The sequence below is a fragment of the Mus pahari genome, chromosome 16 (genome assembly GCF_900095145.1).
Source record: "Mus pahari chromosome 16, PAHARI_EIJ_v1.1, whole genome shotgun sequence".
Lineage (NCBI taxonomy): Eukaryota > Metazoa > Chordata > Mammalia > Rodentia > Muridae > Mus > Mus pahari.
The window spans coordinates 60526088-60547213 of record NC_034605.1 but is presented as its reverse complement, the minus strand read 5'-3'; the positions used below and the strand labels follow the sequence as shown (position 1 = coordinate 60547213).

Here is a 21126-nt window from a genome sequence, read left to right as displayed (position 1 = left end):
TTGTAAAAGACTTCGGAATTTGACTTTTAAAGGTTACATAACCTCCAACCCCGAAAGCTCAGACATGTGGGCTCCCATCCTGGATTTTTATTGCAACCTGGACGTTTTCAGGAAACAAGGAAGTGTTTGCTTTTGAACTCGTGTAGCCACTTTCACTATGACAAAGGCACCGAGGACAAGAGTGGAGCTCAGACCAGCTGAGGATTCATCCTGCGCTTTCGCAGAGCTGACAGTACTGTGGAGGGGACAAGCAGAGGATGAATACTTACTCATGTGCACGAGGTCATGTGAGCTGAGAGAAGCCTGCGCTTGCATCCGAAACACAGGCAATGAAAACACGACCTCCATCGCAGGTCAGAGCCACGGCCTAGACATTTGTCATTGCTGGATTTTGTGGAAAACTCTTCCAGAAGTTATGGCATGGAATAGGTCATCCATACTCAGTCCAGTTCACTCAGCAGGATGCCAGTTGGACACATAACAAATTAAAGAGGGTAGTTCTTGGGGCTGGAGAGGTGGCTCTGTGGCTTAAGGCCACTGCTGCTCTTGCAAAGGACCTGGGTTCAGTTCTCATCACTTAGATGGTGGCTCACAACCTCCTGTAACTCCTCTTCCAGGGTCTCTGATGCTTTCTCCTTGGTCTCCATGAACACCAAATGCACATGCGGTGTGCATACACACATGTAGGTAAAGCACCCACAAACATATGATAAAAGTAAATAAAAGAAAATACACCTTACAAAACAGTTGATAGGGTTGCTGATCTAAAACACAGATAGTGAAACTGTCCTAATCTGTAGAACGAGAAAAATACAGGCATGCTTAGCTAGAAAATACAGGCATGCTTAGCTAGAAAATACAGGCATGCTTAGCTAGAAGGTTACAGTGTTCTCTGAAGGCAGCTAACGTGAGCAACTGGAGCGATCAGTGGAGTCTGCCCACAGCGTTTACAATCCGTATTAGAATTAATGTGCCGCAGCAGGAGTAAGATTTCAAAAGGAGGCATAAAATGTCTGTGTGGGACTAAGTAAAGTCTGGATGAGCTAAATCCCTTATTATTTTTGTATAGATCAAGGGGAGAGATGTTTACTAAGATGAAAGTTGCTAAATATTCAAATGAAAAGTGGATTTACGTGGGCGTTAAAAGAAGTGCTGGATTAGTGTAGCTCTTCCATGCTGTCTGGAGCTAGATTACAGGAGGCTGTTTATGCTCAGAGTAACTCTCCCATTTGTGCTATTGTTTCAAAACACAATGGAAGAGCACAGGAGATGATGGGTGCCCTACAAAAAACAAAAAACAAAAAACAAAACAAAACAAAACAAAAAAATGAACACAGAGTGAAAAGCGCTGTGAGCATTGAGTTGACCCCAGAGAGACTGAGATGTGAGCTTGGGGCAACACTGAGGCTTTCTGTGACGACTTACTTCTGGAACTTTACAGTGTGCAGGAACGAATGCTTCAGGGAAGCAGAGATGGAGCTGCCAAGCGTGCATTTCTGACCTCAGGGAGCGTGGAGAGTTTAGCAAGGAATGTGTCTATGGAGATTGGAGGATGCTTTTGTGTCTTAGAACAAGGGTCAAGGAGGAGGGCAGACATAGCTCCCAAGAAATCTAGGCAGTGTGCTCCTTCCCAAGGCTGGCAGGGCCATGTGTCAGTAGCTTCAGGGCAGTGGAGTGCTCCAGAGGGACTGGGGAGCTTTGAGAGGAAGGGTCCTCTCATCACTTTTGGCTTGGCAAAATTCCTCTGGGGTGGTTGAGCAAGATTGACGGACAACAGAGGTGCCTAAGCAAGCATAATGGGGATGGGTAGGAAGACCCAGCTGCCAGACAGGAATGGAACTGATAGCACCTCACAGCTTTCAGAAACAAAGCATTAATGGGGAGAGCATCTAGGCTTTTAAGCCCAGGGAGATAGTGGGGCCATTATCAGAAGAGAGGGTGAGAAGACTGGAGAAAAGTTAGCAATTAAATGTGAAGCAAAGGAGTAGCTGAGTTATTACTGGGGTCCAGCATAAGATTAAAGACCTTCTGTTTTCATTTTATTTTTTACATTTTTCTTCAAAAAATTAATTTCCCTTTCTTCTTTCTTATAAATTAATTAATTAATTAATTTTTGGTCACTAACGTCTCAGTATTTGTTCATTAGTTAATTTGCTAATTAATTTTAATATCTATGCCATATGAATGTAAGACATTCATGACAGGAACCTGGTATGTCTATAATTTAAGATGTCCTGGGTTTGATCCCCAATACTGCATAAACCAAGCTTAATGGCGCACACCTGTGGTCTCAACACCCCCTTTCTTCTTTCAATAGATTTATTTACAATGTTCTAAGAACCAATTCAGGTAAAGTTGAGGTATTCTTTTTCTCCATGGAATTGATATTTGGAGACTGATAGTATATCTCTCATATTCTTCTGAGGGTCAGATTGTGTCCTGGGGTCGATATGGGTAGTCTGCCTGGGTCTGAAGCTTGTGCAAGGAGGTGTGGACTCCCTGAGAGGCTGTGGATCTTATTCTGGGTGAGATCCTGTCTCCATCTTGGGCCCACAGCTTCCGCTGACATACATTGTAGAATCTGTGCACCTGTGTGTATTACCCTGCCTAGTGCAGGCCTTCTGCCAACATCTGAAACCCGTGGGAAGACTTGTGGAATTCTATGTGTGCCTTTGGATCTTTCCCTGGGTTAGGCCTGGTCCTCCCCTGGTTCTAGAACCCAAACACCTAACAAAAAGACACAGACTAGAGGGTTGGATTAGAAAACAGAAGCCATCTTTTTCACCACCCCGGACAGACATCATCATAGGGTCAAAGGATGGAAAAGAGCATCCCAAAAACTGGATCCAAGAACCAAGCAATTATAGCCATTCTAATAGCTAATAAAATAGATTTCTAACCAAAAATAGAAGAGAAAAGAAAGAAGATCACTTCATATTCATCAAAGGACAACTGCACCAAGATGACATTATAATTTCAAAGCATATATAAACCAACACAAGTGCATCCAATTCAATGGAAGAAATAGTTAGACCTGCAGCCACGGATTAGCGCCAACCCAATGATACTGGGTGACTTTCGTCTCTCACTTACACCACAGACAACTCTTACAGAAACAAGCAGAGAAACCTCGGATTTAAATGACATCATGAAGCATATTACTTCTATAGAATACTCCCTTCAAACACCAAAGAATACACATTCTTCTCTGTAGCCCATGGAACATTCTCCAAAATTGATCACATATTAGGATACAAAACAACTTTCAACAGATGAAAGGAGTTTGAAATAACATCCTGCAGTCTATCAGACCACATGGAACAAAGCCAGATATCAATAGCATTAGAATCTATAGAAAGTACACAATCTCATGGAGATTAAGCATCACACTATTGAATGTATGGGTAATCGAAGAACTTAAGGAAATTTTAAAAAAAATTCTAGAATTGAATGAAAATGAGCACACCATATATCAAAGTTGAATTATGAAGTTAGACCTAAGAAAAAACTTTATAATGCTAAGTGCCTTTATAAAAAATTGGAAGACCTCAAATAAATAAATGAATGTACTGTAAGGTCTGAGAAACAAGAGCAGACCAACCCAGAAGGACTGTGTGGTAAGAAGTCATCAAAATCAGAGCAGAAATTAGTAAAGTGAAATGAAAAAAATACAAAGTAAGTAGTGAAATGAAGAATCAGTTCTTTGGAAAGATAAACAAAATTGATAAACCCTTAGACAAATTAACAAAAGGAGGAAAGAGAAGGCCTAAATTAGTAACATTGGATATAAAAAGGGAGACATTATAATAGATACTAACCAAATTCAGAAAATCATAAGGACTTTCCTTAAAACATATATTCCATTCAACTGGAAAACGTGAAAGAAACAGCCAGTCTCTAAATGCATATGGCATACCAAAATTAAACCAAGATGAAATAAGTAATTTATAAACATATATAACCAGCAATGAGACTGAAATATTAATAAAAGTATTTCCCAATTCAAAAATCCCAGGGCTAGATGGATTCATGGAAGAATTCTACCGGAACTTCAAAGAGGAGCTCACACTCATAATCCATAAACAAGAAAATGTGGAGGGTCTCCAAATGCTTTTTAATAAGCCAGTATTACCCTAATACCAAAACCAAAAATGGTACCACAAAAAGGGAAAATTATGGACCAATCATTCTGATGAACATAGATGTGAAAATTCTCAGTGAAATGCTTGCAAAGCTAATTAAAATCACATCAAAAGGATTCATCATGACCAAAGTGGCTTTATTCCTTCAATGTTCAATACCCATAAATCAATAAATGTAATTTATAATGTAGATTAAAAAATGAGAAGTCACATGATAATCTCAATAGGTGATTTGTCAGAAAGCCTTTGACAAAATCTAGCATCCCTTTGATCAAAGCCATAGAGAAGTTATGGATAGTTGGAGCACACTTAAATATAATGAAGGCCATATATGGCAAGCCCAGGCTCCAGCTGTCCCTCTATTTTCAAGGAACAGTCTTTGAAATGGGTCTACTTTCTCATGCCCCAGGCCTGTGATGACTAAAGTCTGGCCAATTCCCAACACCAAGTACTTGGTTACTTTTTAATGGTTCTGATCTTTTAAGTAACTACTCCATGCTCAGTCATCTGGCAGCTTGACCCTTCTAACCAGACAGCACACTTTCCAAACCGCTCCACTTGTCCCCCCAGTTCTGACATAACATTCATTGGCTTTGAGGAGCCAGCAATCACCATGACACAGCATAAATGTCACGACACAGCAAAACGCTAGGCACAGTAAACTTGTGAGACAGCTTCTCACTCCATCACCTGTCAATGTGTTCTTCGTCATTATGCATCATGAACAGCCTCGTGTGTTCAGAATGCTCTTCCTCATCCTTTCAGAAGCCTCATGAACAGTGCTGCTCACTGCATCTCTCTCTGTCAGTGTTCTGGTCTTCTTAGCTCCCATCCGAATTGCTCACAGAATTACATGCTTCTCTAATTCACAGTTCCAAACCTTCCAAGTTTCTCTCCTAGGCCAGTCCCCTAACACCTTTGAACCAAGTAGTCAGGCAAAGTTAAGCAGTAACCTGCTCTTAGTCTTTCCTCTCTCTCTCTCTCTCTCTTTCTCTCTCTCTCTCCCTCTTTCTTTCTTTCTTTCTTTCTTTCTTTCTTTCTTTCTTTCTTTCTTTCTTTCTCTCTCATCTTTTCTTTATTTTTATTTTTTATTTATTTATTTATTTATTTTTTAGGTTTTTGACACAGGGTTTCTCTGTCTAGCCCTGGCTGTACTGGAACTCACTCTATAGACCAGGCTGGCTTTAAACTCAGAAATCCACTTACCTCTGTCTCCCAAGTGCTGGGATTAAAGACATGTGCCACCACTGCCCGGCGGTACTGACTTTCTTAAAGAAAGGTTTTTTTTAAAGATTTATTTTATGTGAATGAGTGGTTTGCCTGCATGTATGTATGTGCACCTCATGCAGTGCTAAACCACTGAGCTATTTCTCTACCCCTGCTTAGTAACTAACTAACTCTCTCTCTCTCTCTCTCTCTCTCTCTCTCTCTCTCTCTCTCTGTGTGTGTGTGTGTGTGTGTGTTAGACTTTTTCACTATCATGAAAAAATTCCTGATATACAAGCAACTAAAGGGGAAAGATGTCTTCCCCCAACCTGGCTTCAAAGGCTCTTTCTTCATGGAAGAAACAGGGACCAGTGTAACTTCTATATTCCTGCTGATCTACTTTGCCATACATCTTAGAGCTTTGATCACCCCTCAGGATAGTGCTACCAGCTGGTGACAGGAAGGGTCAACACAGGAGCCAAGGGGTGGCAGTGGCATTTTATAATCAAACCATAACAGGCCCCTGTGACTGCAGCGGTTACACACTTAGCCCTGGCGAGTCAGGATGTCCTGAAATGTTCACGCCTGCCACCGCTTTCCTGAGGACCTTCCTTGTGCCTTGGAGTTCTCAGATAACAATGCAGGACAACTTTCCGTGCAGCCTCATAGGCTGCTGCAGAACCTTCAGAACAAAGTGGAAAGGAGCAAGCCCCCTCCCTGACGTGGGAAAGCCTATTCTGTCCCAGCTGCTGCTGGTGATCTGCTCATTGTCTCCTGTGATCTGCAGACAGCAGAGATTCTCTGACCTCACCAACCTTCTCTTAGCATTTGAATGGGAACTCTGAATCCAGGAAAGAGACTCAGTCTTCATGTCTGTTCTGTGCTCCAAATTCCACTCCACGAGGAGTAGCCATTTTTTTATTGAGAAAAAAAGATGGAGTTTGCAGGACAGAGAGTCTGTCATGTACGTGTGTGTGTGTGTGTGTGTGTGTGTGCATGTATGTAGCAGTCAGAGGGCAGCTTGTGGGAGTCAGCTCTCTCTCCACCATGAGGTCCCAGGGCCTGACTGAGAATCATCAGGCTTGGGATAATCACCTTTGCCGGCTGAGCCACCCTGTCAGCTCTCCTAGAGAATTTTAGAGAATTCTAGGTGATTGAATTATTAGATGAATTCCTACCTCATTTTATCATGTTTCCACAGGGCCTAGACAGCCTAGAGACTATTCCTCATGGCCCGCAGCTGAAAAGCCTCTCTGAGGTGCTGCTTCCTTTTGTTGGCAATGAAAACACACACATGCACATACTACACATATACACACATGACACACTGTACACACACCCATACATATACCACACACATATACACACACTACACACATATACACTCTACACATATACATACATGTAGATACATATAAAAACATACATATACACATACATGCATTTGCACATGGACACACACACGGACACACATGTACACACATACTATACATAAACATATCCACTACACATACATGCTAAACACACACTCCACAAATATATACAATCATACATTCACATGCACACATATACTACACATACCTACATACTACATAAACTGCACATACTCACATATACATACTTGCATGCACACACATGTGTATACAACACTACACATATATACACACTACATACACTCAAACATTACACACACATAACTACACACACTATGCATATACACACATGTCCACCTACACACTCACACACACATACACACATACTAGATTTACACAAACACAAAGACACACACACACACATTTGAGATAGAAGTGAAAACTGAGAAACAGGTTAGTCTTGTTCTCAGGACCAGCGAACTTTCTGGGTACAACCCTCGGACAGGCAGTATGCTTTGCTGACATTGTGGCCTTGGATTGTCTGGAGGTGACAGTCCCTGTCTCACCCAGGAGAAGGTGGGGACTCCCAGATACATTGAAATCCTTCTCCTCTTAGGATTGTTAGGGGCTAGCAGGCTGGAAGGAACACCAGGGCCTTGGTTCATGTCCTGGAGTAAAACCACACCTTTCCTTTCACACCTTTTCTTTCTCAGTTGCTTGTCCCAGGGCCTATGAGCAGCACTCTGGCATGGGGCTCTGGAGAGCCACAGCTGAGAGGAGGAACAGAAGGTGGCTGCCCACGGTCACACTACCCCATTTTGGGGACACCAGAGCTTATACTAGATTCCTTCTGTTCTGTTGACCTTCTCCAGGAGGAAGTTCAGATAGAATTCTGTCCCTCCTGAGGGAGGAAACTTAGGAGGGACAGAAAGAACTACAGTTGCCAACTAAACGCAGGGCACGCTTTGCAGGGCGCGCTTGTATAGTGTGTGTTGTGCAAGCAACAGCACCCCGGGGAGAAGTCTCACAGTCTCAAATCTATCAGTTGGTTCTAAACGGAAAGTTCAAATTAAGAAAAAAATTTTAAAAGTGTCCTTAAATTATTTGCTATTGGAAAAATTAAGTTCATGACACTCTCACTAGAAAATTATAAAAAAAAAAGTTAACTTTTTACATACATTTTATATTTAGATTCTGTAGAGTGGCTATTTCTGATGAAAAAAAAAAAACGTTGCCTGTTGAGGCCTTTTCCCTGAGAGCTCAGGTAGATGGGAGGGCAGGTGGCAACCATAGGCAATTAGGAGTCTCCTGGGGCATTTCTCACAGTAGGACTTTCCATTCAGCCCTCCTAGCCCCAGGAGACCATAGAAGAAGCTGCCAGATTCCTAATCAAGGGATGTTTGTAAGAAGGGGGATGGGCCCAGCCTCAGAGCCTGTACCTCTGGAGTACAATGTCAGATGTGGTTTTCAGTGCAAGACCAGTAAGTCTGTGCTTGCTTCTGAATACCAGCCCATAACGTCCGGTTGGCATGTGAGGGTGAACGTCACTGACAAGCAGACCTAGCCCGTGCATGAGTGGGCAGATCAGATCACCACAGAGACAGAGCATCTCAAATCCCTTGGGGTCGTTCTTGTCTCCGGATGGGTAGAAACGGGAGATTTATAGGAACATCTTTGCCGTGTTTGTAACCCTGGCTTGAGAAGCACTCAATTCTTAAGTGCCTAGCAAAAATGTGGCACATACATACAGTGATAGACTACTTGGTCTCTAACAAAGGTCCTGCATGCTGTCATATACGATGACATGGACGATGGCCATGAAGGATGCTAATCACAGACATCTTTCATCTCCCCTGGTGCTGCTATATTCCCAGTTTTTCTTGCTTTGCACCTCATGTAACCTCCCTCCTGTGGGAGTCTCTCAGACTCCAGCTTAGACTTGTTCATGGGATCTCTTGCCAGTGGGATCCTGCAGAGACCAAAGAGAGACTGTCTTCACTCCGGCCCCTGCTGATGAACGCTTCTCTTCCTGTCTGGGCAAAATCTAGGGTTTGTTTCTTCCTGGTCCTACCGCTCTCTTGAGATCCTAATGTGGCGTCATTTTCTGCAGCTGCATTGATTAGTTGCATCATTAGGTCTGGTTTAATTGCAGTGCCTCTGCTGTTAACAGATTTGCACATGGTACATCAGGAAAAAAAAAAGGCTGTGGGTACTTCCATCTCCCCCAAAGATGAAGTAGAACCATTCTTAAGCATCATTTAAATTTTTACTGCTAGTAAATTCCTGGTGCTGCTTTTTGATGTGATATTTAAGTCCAGAGGGAGATTGTGGGGCCTACATATACATAATTTAATGAGGAACATAGAATTTTCATGTTGGAAGGGATTTTTGAGAGATTTTATTTCAATTCCCCCTTTTTAATGGGCAAAAGACTTAAGAGTCTTGACTGGGAGCATGGCTAACAGTGGAGACAAAACTAGGCGTGGATCCCAGCTGGCACTCAGTTCCTTTTATTCTCTGATATATTTCCTCGGAGTTTATTGATCTCTACTTACTGCCATGGGCCTGAATGGCATTTATGTCCACTTGTAACCTGTCATTAGTGTGAAGAGGCTGCACGCTGTCTGTCAGCTGCTGGTGGCCTCTCACTGTGTCCGAAGTCCTGTGTGGGTCCTCTCTCTCTGAGAAGCTGGTACAGTATCCAGCTGCTGGACTCTATGTTTCCAAGGAGCTGGTTGGTTTAAACCACCTTGAAAATGAAAAAGTTACTTTATGGCATAAACAAAGTACCATTGAATAAACCACCTTGGGGAAATAGCTTTTGCATCTGCCTTTGACACCTATGTTAGTTTTCCCTTCCTGCCCTTGTGAAGTGTCCTCGGCGGCCTTTGAGGTATCCCGAAGCCTTACCGTTTCCTCTAGCTCAGTCTTAGTACACATTTTCAATGGACTGAATTTAAGTAGACCATTCCCAGCCCTGAAGAAAAGGTGGACACTCCCCAGATCTCCTGAACAGTCCTCTCATTGGATGGAGTCATCTCTCAAAACCCCACATGTGCGAAACCTGTTCTCAGTTTGGAAGAGCCGGCAGAGAATTTATAAAGATAAATTCTTGCTGAGGGAAAGCAGAATACTCCAGGGAAAGGGCGAGAGGCTAGCCTGCTGGGGATCACTCCAGTGTGCCCACAGTGGTCCTAAGCCGGGGACAGGCTCCTGAGCCAACTGAGCTCGTCAGTCTGGTTTTCTCCTTTCTGTGGCACAGGTAGCTGCAGAGGAGAGGAAGGAGGCGCTGGAGTCCTGAAGGCTGTCCCTCTGGGGATGACTTCAGCCACCTGGGAAGCGTCATTTCCTTGAGAGTTGACAGTTGTAGACACAGGTCTAACTGAAGGCACCACAGCCCCCCATCTCCTCCCAGGCTTGCCTGCTGAGTGCGTGATGGCGTTGGACCGGAGAGCTGCTTCAGATGGAACATGGGAGTCAGTGCCAGTGGTTTAATTGCACCGTGAATTGTGGCCAGAAAATAACCCAACAAACTTATTTTCTGTTGGGCATAAGACACAGAGGATTAGCTACAATTAGTTCTGGCTTTGTTTTCCTTGGCAAAAGCCTCTTTTTTCTTTTTCTTCCTCATTTCTCACCAAGGGTCGGCTCTAAGCTGGTGGTATTAGAGTTGTTTATCAGGGTCCTCACTGTGTAAGAGTTTGGGCACATATTGCACCTAACATTTATTGAGTACCTATTGTATGCAGGGTAACATACTTGAACACCTACTGTATGCAAGGTAGTTTTATCTTGGTATAGATGGGTGGATCTTAAGATTCTCTTTACCATTGTGACTTCCCTACTAATTGGGAAAGTAGAGTGTCCCAAGATACCACAGCCAACAGACAGACAGAATCTTAAACCCAGCCCTTTCCAACTTTTCCAGTTTTTTCCTGCATCTATCTGGATTTCTTAGTTAGTCTCTTTGGCCTAACTCTGGAATTTTGTTTTTTGCCCTAAGCTGTGACTGCCATTTAATAGAAAGGTCTAATGGGTGATTGCTCAGTCACTCCCAAAAGCACAGAAAGAACTCATGTAGAGAGACTTGGGCTACAGCTAGAGCCCTGAGACCGGGAATTGGCTAGAGGCCCAACACAGCAAGTCAGATCTGCAGGAATGGCGTGGAGGGGAGCTCAATGGAAGGAGCCTGCTTGGAGGTATGAAGCCTTGGGGTCTGTTCCTAGCACACTATCCCATAAGGGAGTGCTCCAGCCAGCACTGTGTGCTCTCTGCCATCCAGTAAGGGAGTGCTCCAGCCAGCACTGTGTGCTCTCTGACACCCAGTAAGGGAGTGCTCCAGCCAGCACTGTGTGCTCTCTGCCACCCAGTAAGGGAGTGAGTGCTCCAGCCAGCACTGAGTGCTCTCTGACACCCAGTAAGGGAGTGCTCCAGCTCAGCACTGAGTGCTCTCTGACACCCAGTAAGGGAGTGCTACAGCTCAGCCCTGAGTGCTCTCTGACACCCAGTAAGGGAGTGCTCCAGCCAGCACTGTACACTCTGCTTCTTGCAATGTGAGCTGAGGCCATTGCGGAGATACAGAAAACAGTGATGCTGTCTGTCAAACACCTCCTGGCCTTGGAGGTCAGCCCTGGTGCTCTTCATTCTCAGACTGCACATACTTCCCAGCTCTGCAGGCTCTGCTCCTGCCCAGCTGTGGATACCTCACTGCTCAGCCTGGGAGAGCAGATGCGAGGGTCTGTTCAGAGTGTCTGTGTGTTAGAATAGAGCTGTCCCTTTGTTTGAGGCTTCTGGCTTCCGGCTTTCCTTTGTCCGTGCAGTAGCTGGAGCTCATTTTCGAATGAATCACCTAGAAGGTAGTGGATTGATGGCCTCCATACAACAGGAGACACAGCTGCCAGCCCCCAAGTGACCAGAACCTGAGGTCAGAGCTCTAAAAGGATTACAAAGCTGGGTCATTAGCCATATTTGGACTCCGTTCCTACAAGCACGGCAGGGCAGGGCCACAAACATTCATTGATCGCCAGCCTGTGGCGAGAAGTGGGCTGCACTTGGCAGGAGGCGAAGGCCACCGATTTGATTTATCTTACTAAGTAGTATGAGGGTTTTTTTATTATTAAAATTTTTTTCATACAATATCTTCTGATTATGTTTCCCCTCCCCCACTTCTCCTGGTTCCTCCCACCTTCCCCCTACCTGGGTCCACATCCTTTCTGACCCTCCTTAGAAAACAAGCAGGTGTCTAAGGAATAATCGTAAAATATAACAAGATGAAACAAAAATAAACAAACTGGAACATGACAAAACAAGCAAACAAGAAAAAGAGCCACAGAAAAAGCACACAAATAGAGCGAGTTTCCAATCACAGGATTTCCATCAAAATTCACACTGGAAGCCGTAGTTGGTAGACCAAGAGCCTCCAAAGATTGCACTGAGCTTGGTTTGGGTCTACTGCTGGGCGAGAGGCCTGCCCGTAAGAGTGGTTTGTTTCCCCACTGAAACTCCCTTGGAGAAAACTAATTTTTATTTGCAACTGGCTATCAGTTAGACACAGCTCTGGGTTAAGAATGAGGACATATATCTACTTCTTTTAAATCTAGAACCCCATCTGGTACAGACCTGTGCAGGACCTGTGCACGTTGCCTTGTGGTGTCTAAAACACCTTCATTCCTTGGTGTCCTCCACCCCTCTGTCTCTTCCACTCTTCCTGCCTCTTCTTCCACAGGGTTACCTGGGGGGGGGGCAGGGGACAGGGGGCAGGGGAGACAGAGAACATTTTCAAGTCCATTGGTTCAGAGTCCAGAACTAGCTGGAAACTACACATTCAGGTAAGAGGCACAGATGTCCACTCTGAGATTCCTGTAAGATCCAGCTCATGTGGCTGTGGAGTCCATTAGAACCCCTGACCAAGAGCCTGGCAGGACTGTGTGAGTGGCCTCAGGCATCATCTGGAATGGCAGGCTCCCCTCACAGATGCTAACAGTGAAGCCTGGAACAGTCCCTAAGGTCCCATGGTATGGTGGGAAATGCCCCCAGGGTCTGGGAATTGGGTTTATCCTGCAAATGGAGAAAACAGTGGGAGAAGAAGGCAAGTATTCTTAGGTCCCAAGCTGAACAGGGAAGGGCTAGAGAGACAGCTCAGAAGTTAAGAGCACTGACTGTTTGCTCTTCCAGAGGTCCTGAGTTCAATTCCCAGCAACCACATGGTGGCTCATAACCATCTGTAATGGGATTCAGTGCCCTCTTCTGGTGTGTCTGAAGACAGCTGCAGTGTACTCATATCAATCAATCAATCAATCTTAAAACAGGACAGAGCTGCCGAGCCCTCCTCTCCCATGCCTCTGTGAGCATCGTGTGATGTGCACATGGGAACCCAGAAGACCAAGCTGGAGTGACCTCATCAGTGGCCATGGCATGGGGTCTTTTCAGACACACTGAAGCTTCCTTGGTGGAGAATCCTTTTGATCCAGCCTTACACTGATGGTGGTGATGAGCGTCAGGCACTTTCAGTCATTTGAGCAAGGATCAGTTGTCATGTGAGCAAACTTCATTGCTCTCTAGGTTATTAAAAGCCCATTAGTGCCCTCCTGATAGCCACGAAACAAATGAAGTCTCTGGAGGCCGAATAGCCTCAGTAGGAAAGAACCCGTGGATTCTCTCGCTTACACAGTAGGATCTGGGTCAGCAGACATCATTTTTCTAAGACATTTATCTTCCTCTCCTCCTATGAGACAGGCTTAAAATACAGCTGTAAAACTAGAGGCTTGAACCCAACTTAGGTATAAAATGTAACTTGCAGGGAACCCGGTAGGGACACCTTTTTCATTTGTATCGACAATTCCCTATAATGTGGTTTAGACGGAGAATTCACTTCTGAGTTCCCTTAGGATGACTGCACACAGCAAAGGTACAGCTTTGTCTGCTAGGAGATTCTCAGGCAAGTTGAAATGTCTTTAAAGAAGATGGCTTCGCTCTTCTGCATGCAGCAAAGTCAGCATCCAACCGAGATTGCTGCACACCCATTTTATGACGGCAGCACTTACCATGGCTGGGTTAGAGCCCGAACCTAGGTTCCCCTGAGCAGATGAACAGAAAGAGAAAATGTCTACACACAGTAGAGCATTATTCAGCCATAAAGAAGAACAAAATCCTCTCATTGTCAGGAAAAGGGTGGATCAGGATCAATGTGTAACACGGGGAAGCTAGCCCTGGATAGACATTACTACATGCTGTCTCCTACATGTGTGAGTGGGTGGGAGAGAAAGGAGAGGAGACACCGTGGGTGGATGATCTAGGTGGAATTGATCAGAATTCATTATATGCACACGAGGGTGTGCCTTGGCTACACCTGTCCTGTGTGATAGATGTGCATTACATTAAAAGAATGTGACAGAAAGTGTCCATCAAGGCTTACAACAGAATCGGAGAATTCCCTTATGAGAGCCAGTCATGTGACCAACCCTGTCATGTGGCCATTCCTGTCATGTGACTATTCCTGCCAAGGTGACCTTTCCTGTAGGTCTTGATTTTACTCTTTAGTGGCTATCATTGCATTACATCGGTGTACACTCCTGCTCAGAACCTTTTTGGGTAGGAAGAGCCCCCTCCTCCCTGTCTCTCTCCCTTATCTGTCTTTTACTTTGTATCTGTTTCCTTCTTGGCTTTTCATGAGGATTTCCTAGAAACTGCATGAAACTTTCTATGTCTTTGAACAAATGCAAACATATAATTTTCACTTTCTAATTCTGCTTTTGGAAAGGGTTGTTTATTCCATATTTCTTGTATTATACTATTCTTATTCCATGACTTTGGAATCTTTTGCTATTTCTGTCTAGCTTTCTTACTTCTTCCTCTGAGTCAGACTGTTTTGCTTTGGAGAGCTTTGCTTCAGTGTCTGGTAAAGTTCAGCCTGGGTTTGCAGTCGTGGGAACTTAAAAGTCATCCAAAGGCTTCAGTGTGCAGTTGGGGTGCTGGACTCCCAGCCTCACTGAAGGGTGGCCTGATTAGTTTATTCATATGTGTCTTCTTGGATTCACTCACAGAGAACACCCTTAGAGTCTGGGCTGAAGGTGTGGTGCCAGGGGTGCTGGGAGCCAGTGGGTGTGGGGCAGTAGTTCCAGCACCTCTGTCTTCTTGGTTACTCTGCCCAAGGTCTGAGTTCCCTTGGTTGGGAGACCATCTGCTCAAGGCTTGTTCATAAACTTGGGTTTTGCAAGTATAGAGAAGGAGCAAGCAGCTTAGCCACAAGACCCAGTAGAGCCATGTGGCACAGTAAGGCCAGTTAAGGACCCAGATGCTTCTTGTTGGGCAGTTCGGTGAGCCTCTTTTATCTTATCTAAGCTCCCACACCCCGCATCTCAGGAAGATGCAGAAAGTTTGTGTTCTCCTTAAGATCTGCAGTTGGCTGGCTCTTAACTGCCCATTGTTAGTTGACAGTTCAGCATTTCTGAGTGAGGAAGCTTAGGGCAAAAGAAGAGATGTGGCCTACCTATCACACAACTCGAATCCAGGTCTTCTGACTCTTGCTTCAGCACTGAAACTACCCACAGTGCTTTGTCCCACCCCATCCCCCCTAGTCTCATTCCTTATTCCTTCTCCATCTTCTCTCCCTGTTCTCCCTTTTCCTGTTTCATAGAGCACCACTTTCCCAGATCTATGAATTAGGCTTCATTCTCTAGATTTTACAAATAAGGAAACAGAAATTCCATTGGAAAAGTTGGTCCCTACCATAGAGCAGCCTGGTGGTAGAGCCACTGGCTGACTTTCCAAGGATACTCTTATGCCTCCTAAGGTATGTGCTGGGACCTACCTTTGTGCTTACTGTGTGTTACACTGGCTGTTTGCAGGTGCATTGGCTCAGGAGACCTGACATTTTCATGTGTTTTCTATGTCGTTGGCTCATCTCCACCTTCTATGATGATCTCTTACCCCATCTTCCTTGTGCTGGTCCCTTTTTCCTGCTAACAGCCCTCCTTCATCTGCCCATCCATTCTCTGTAGTACTCTGTCTGTGACAGTCAAGGTATTGTCCCTTATTCCGTGGTCAAGTCTATCAGCAAGTTCTGCAACTCTCTCTTTAATGGTTCTTCCTTGTAGTGAAACATCTTCTGAATGTATCCATGACTATTCCTTCATGTCTTTGCTGGGAGTGTCACTGTCACTGTCCTGCCTGGACAACTGTAGGAGTCTCTAACTGCAGGTCTCCCTCCTCCTTTCTTTTTATCTGCCCCTCTTCCTTCTTCTGTCCCCACCCCTCTTCTCTGAGTAAAAGCTTGTAGTGTTTACACCCTTAAAGCGAGGGATACAGTGACATGTTTGAAAGTGTGGCTGGACCTTGGACATTTTCAGTCTCTCTGACACATAGATAACTGCCAGATAGTCTCACATGATATACTTAGAATAGTGAAAAAATCACAGAGACAGCAGAATGACAGGTGAATGTCGGGCTTTGGAAGGGGTAAGTGAGATCCTGTTGCTTAATAGACACAGTGCTGTGTATAAAAATACAGTGCTTAGGATGAAAATGTTCTGGAGGAGGCTTATAAAATTATGTGAACAGACCACACTTCTAAACCTGTATATGTGTATATGTATATGTATATGTATATGTATATGCATGTGTACATTGTGGTTGTTTGAATATGCTTGACCCAGGGAGTGGCACTATTAGTAGGTATGGCCTTGTTGAAGGAAGTGTGTCACTGTGGGGGGTTGGTGATGAGACTCTCATCCTAACCACGTGGGAGTTAGTCGTCTTCTGTTTGCCTTTGGATGAAGATGTAGAACTCTCAGCTTCTCCAGTCCCACATATGCCTGGTTGCTTCCAAGCTCCCACCTTGATTATAATCAAGTGAATATTTGAGCTTGTAAGCCAGTCCCAGTTAGATGGTTGTCCTTTATAAGAGTTGCCTTGGTCCTGTTGTCTGTTCATAGCAGTAAAACCCTAACTAAGATGTATATGTGTGTGTATGTGTGTGTGTTTATGTATGTGTGTGTGTGTGTAAAACGAATATAAAATTTCATCTGTACATGATAATAATGTTCCTCAAATTGTTATACAATTTTGCCCTAAGAGGCAGTGACCTGTCCACTTCAAAGGTGTGAATTGTGTTATTTATAGATGATGTTGCAGCAAAATAAGGAAACTCTAGCCACAAATTCTCCCTTTAGCACTCTGACTCTCCTGTGCATTTGGCAGGGACTCAGTGGTGACTTTCACGGGGAGAGACCTGGCTCAACCCCAGAGCCAGTGTCAGCCTCTTCAAAACTGAAGCTCTCTGGAAAGACTTGAGCCTGCCTGCGCCCCGCCACCCATCCACCTGGAGCACACAATTAGGAAGGGCGATGAGTGCTCTCTGACATCAGAACTCTCAGAGGGTGGCATGTCATTATTTGCATGTCATTTTTTTGATATTTTAAAAATTATTATTATTATTTTCTTTATTTACATTTCAAATGCTATCCCGAAAGTTCCCTATATCTCCCCCCCCCCCCGGCCCCTGCTCCCCTACCCACCCACTCCCACTACTTGGCCCTGGCCTTCCCCTGTGCTGGGTCATATAAAGTTTGCAAGACCAAGGGGCCTCTCTTCCCAATGCTACATATGCAGTTAGAGACACGAGTTCAGGGGGTACTGGTTAGTTTATATTGTTGTTCCACCTACAGGGTTGCATCCCCCTTCAGCTCCTTGGGTACTTTCTCTAGCTCCTCCATTGGGGGCCCTGTGTTCCATCCAATAGCTGACTGTGAGCATTCACTTCTGTGTTTGCCAGGCACTGGCATAGCCTCACAAGGGGCTGCTATATCAGGGTCCTTTCAGCAGAATCTTGCTGGCATGAGCATTAGTATCTAGGTTTGGTGGCTGATGATGGGATGGATTCCCGGATGGGGTAGTTTCTGGATAGTCCATCCTTTCATCTTAGCTCTAAATTTTGTCTCTGCATCTATATCCTTTCATGGGCATGTTGTTCCTTATTCTAAGGAGGAATGAAGTATCCAAACGATGGTCATCTTTCTTGGTTTTCTTGTGTTTTGCAAAATGTATCTTGGGTATTCTAAGTTTCTGGGCTAATATCCACTTATCAGTGAGTGCATATCTAGTGACTTCTTTTGTGATTGGGTTACCTCACTAAGGATGATATCCTCCAGATACATCCATTTGCCCAAGAATTTCATAAATTCATTGTTTTTAATAGCTGAGTAGTACTCCATTGTGTAAATGTACCACAGTTTCTGTATCCATTCCTCTATTGAGGGACATCTGGGTTCTTTCCAGCTTCTGGCTATTATAAATAAGGCTGCTATGAACATAGTGGAGCATGTGTCCTTATTACCAGTTGGAAGATCTTCTGGGTATATGCCCAGGAGAGGTATTGCTGGATCTTCCGGTAGTACTATGTCCAATTTTCTGAGGAACCGCTAGACTGATTTCCAGAGTGGTTGTACAAGCTTGCAATCTCACCAGCAATGGAGCAGTGTTCCTCTTTCTCCACAACCTCGCCAGCATCTGCTGTCAACTGAATTTTTAAGCATGTCATTTTTTTATTTTTTAATATCATGTTAGCCCTGGACATGAGAGAGCAGCCAAGAATACCGCATGGTCTAGAAAACTCTGATCTGCATGGATGCAGGGCTTTGAAGTTTGTACATCATCCAGGTGATCCCTCCTTCAGGAGAGTAAAGCTGTCTTTGATGCTATAGCATTGAAATGTGGATATACTATCTCAGACCTTCTGTGCATGGGGTAATGGGGTAGTTTCCTTGGGAGTCAAATATGTATGAAGCGGGCAGAAATAGTATAGCAAGAATGTGGCTAAATCCATATGAGGCAAATCACAAGAATTTACCGACTGACAGAAGAGAAGATGGGAATAAACGGAGATGCGCGATGCCGGGTTCTCAGCGAGCGATGAAGATGTCAGTTCTCGCTAAGGAAATGTATCATCTTGCCCCTGCCTAATCAACATCCCCGCCAGGGTGTTCTCTCTTCCTTCTCTTTTTGGAATGTGTCAAGTTGTTCTCAAATACTTGAGGAATAAACTGGCTGAAATTGCCAAGAAAAATTTTGAAAATGATGTATAATGAGAGGAGATTTGCATTCCCAGATATAAATGTCCTCAGATGATGCTAATTGGGACCATGTGGTTCTCATTTTAGGAATATAGCCACACACGGAACAGATCGGTCCATAGCAGCCTAGCATAAGCTAGGGGAAAGGGTAAATTACTAAATGTATTCTAAATTACCCACTTGGAAAAATATGGTTAAACTTTTTTTTTTATAAAATATACCAGAAAATTTTTTTTAGTGGGATCTGTGTAAACCCATAAGTTATTTTTGTTGCATGTAAAATCGGTAGTCATTTAAAATCGTGCCGTCTCTCTGGCCCCTGGTAGTTTAATACTGTTAGAAAGAAAACTTAAATAGGCGCCTCCCGGAAATTTGGCTATTCATTATACTGTTGGCAGAAATGAAACCTGTTAAAACTTTGGGTTCAAGCAGCTGGAAGATGTTTCTGAGAAACTTAGCAAATGACCAGCACAGAAGCAGGAACATCTGTCGGAGGACCCTAGTCCACAGTTAGCTTGGTGGTGGTGGTAGGTTTGTACTGTGACAGGAGTCAGTTTATTGAAGAAAACTCAAAAACTGGGAACATAGTATAAGTATAGCACTAGAGGATCGTTTAAAGAAAGTATTTTAAATGTGATTAATTTTATATATTATACAATTTTAACAAGACAATAAAAGAAAATTGCAAACATAATATGTCCACATTGTGATGAAATGATTTATTCTTAGAAATACTTTGGACAGATAGAAGCTAAATGTACTTTGGGGATTCCACATTGTTATCGAGGTTATAAGTAATCTTTACTTTCTTTATACTTCTACGATTTTTCTGTATTTTCTTCATCTTTGACCATTTTTTTTCTCTTTCATAACCAGAATCTTGTCTTGTGGGTTTTAATTAATATTTAATAAAAAATTCACGGTGACTTACAGGAATTACACAGCTTCCTCCAGCTATTGATTTTAACAACTAACATTATAGAAATATTTATTTATTCTATGTATGAATTTTGCCAGCTCATACCACATGTGTACAGTACCACTGAAAGGCAGAAGAGGGCGCTGTAGTTATAGAGTGGTGTGAGTTACCATGTTGATGCTGGGAACTGGAACTGGATTGTTGAGAACAGCCAGTTCTCTAACCAGTGAGCTATTGCTCCAGTCCCGATGGTTCAATCTTAAATGAGACAGGCTGCCTTTTCTTAGCACTTGGGGGTTTGTCCCCTTTCTCCAGTCTGATGTGTCTGGATGGGAGACTTGGGTGGCAAACAGTAGGAGAGCACACATCTGTCTTGGAGTGCACACATCTGTCTTAGAGTGCACTAAAGGCCATTACAATGGAAGATGTGATTTGTAGTTGAAGTTAACTCCATTGTGAGGAGCTGAGGATCAATACTGGGAGGTCTCTGTTTTTTTCCAAATGACAGTTGAGGAGGAAAGCTAAATCATCACCCTCTGCCCATTTGGAGGCCGTTCATGAACCGCTTTGAAAAGCAGTGCCTGGTGCAGCCACACCACCATTTCTTCAGCTGGTCACTTCTTTTGGATCTATTTAATTAGATTTCAATGTGGCATCTGTAGCCCCAGTAAATTTAAATAATTAAGCACTATGATTTCTTGTATGTTATAAATGTCACTAAAATTGTTGTTGCAGAACTGATCATTTCTTTGGTAATTGCAATTTCTGTCATGAATTGTTTCCTCTCTTGGAGCAATTAGAACTTTGAAATAATTTCTTAAAATTGGTCTCAGTTGAATACATTTTTTGGAGGATTTAGTCTCTGTGTGCATATTTTTTTTCTCAATTATTTGTACTGTTTGCTTGTCTTCCATGTTGAGGACACAAGCATCTACTTCCAAGGCTCAGGTTGATGTGTTTTGGACATGGGCCCAGTGCTCCTGTCCATTACACACATGTTGGAGCATGCATGATGAAGGCTTTCTGGGTAGCTAGAACTTGTATGCATGTTCGTGTGCATGTGTGTGTATGTACATGTGTGTATGCATGTGTGCAAGTGTGTGTACATCAATGCCTGAGGCCTCTTGGGCAGTTTGTGCACTGGCCAAGGTCTGCATTCTTAGAAGAGGAACAGGTGACTTGTGGCCTTCATGCTTGTCACCTCTAGACATTTGCTTCAGGCTGGAGGACGTGACACTTTTTGAGAATCTTGGATGTTCTTAGAAGAGTCTTAGTTGCTGTTGATGACAACCTGTGTGGTCCTCCTCGCTCTGTGGTTAGGATGTCACTCTTTTGTCCAATCTAGTACATCATTCTCTCCAATTAAGCAAGCTCTCTCTCTCTCTCTCTCTCTCTCTCTCTCTCTCTCTCTCTCTCTC

At 43.8% G+C, this 21126-nt stretch overlaps 1 protein-coding gene across 4 annotated transcripts in view; it reads left to right on the top strand.

Annotated features, from left to right (window-relative positions):
* Window positions 1-21126, top strand: part of Spock1 (SPARC (osteonectin), cwcv and kazal like domains proteoglycan 1) — a 480563-nt gene that overhangs the window by 42544 nt on the left and 416893 nt on the right. The window lies entirely within an intron of this gene.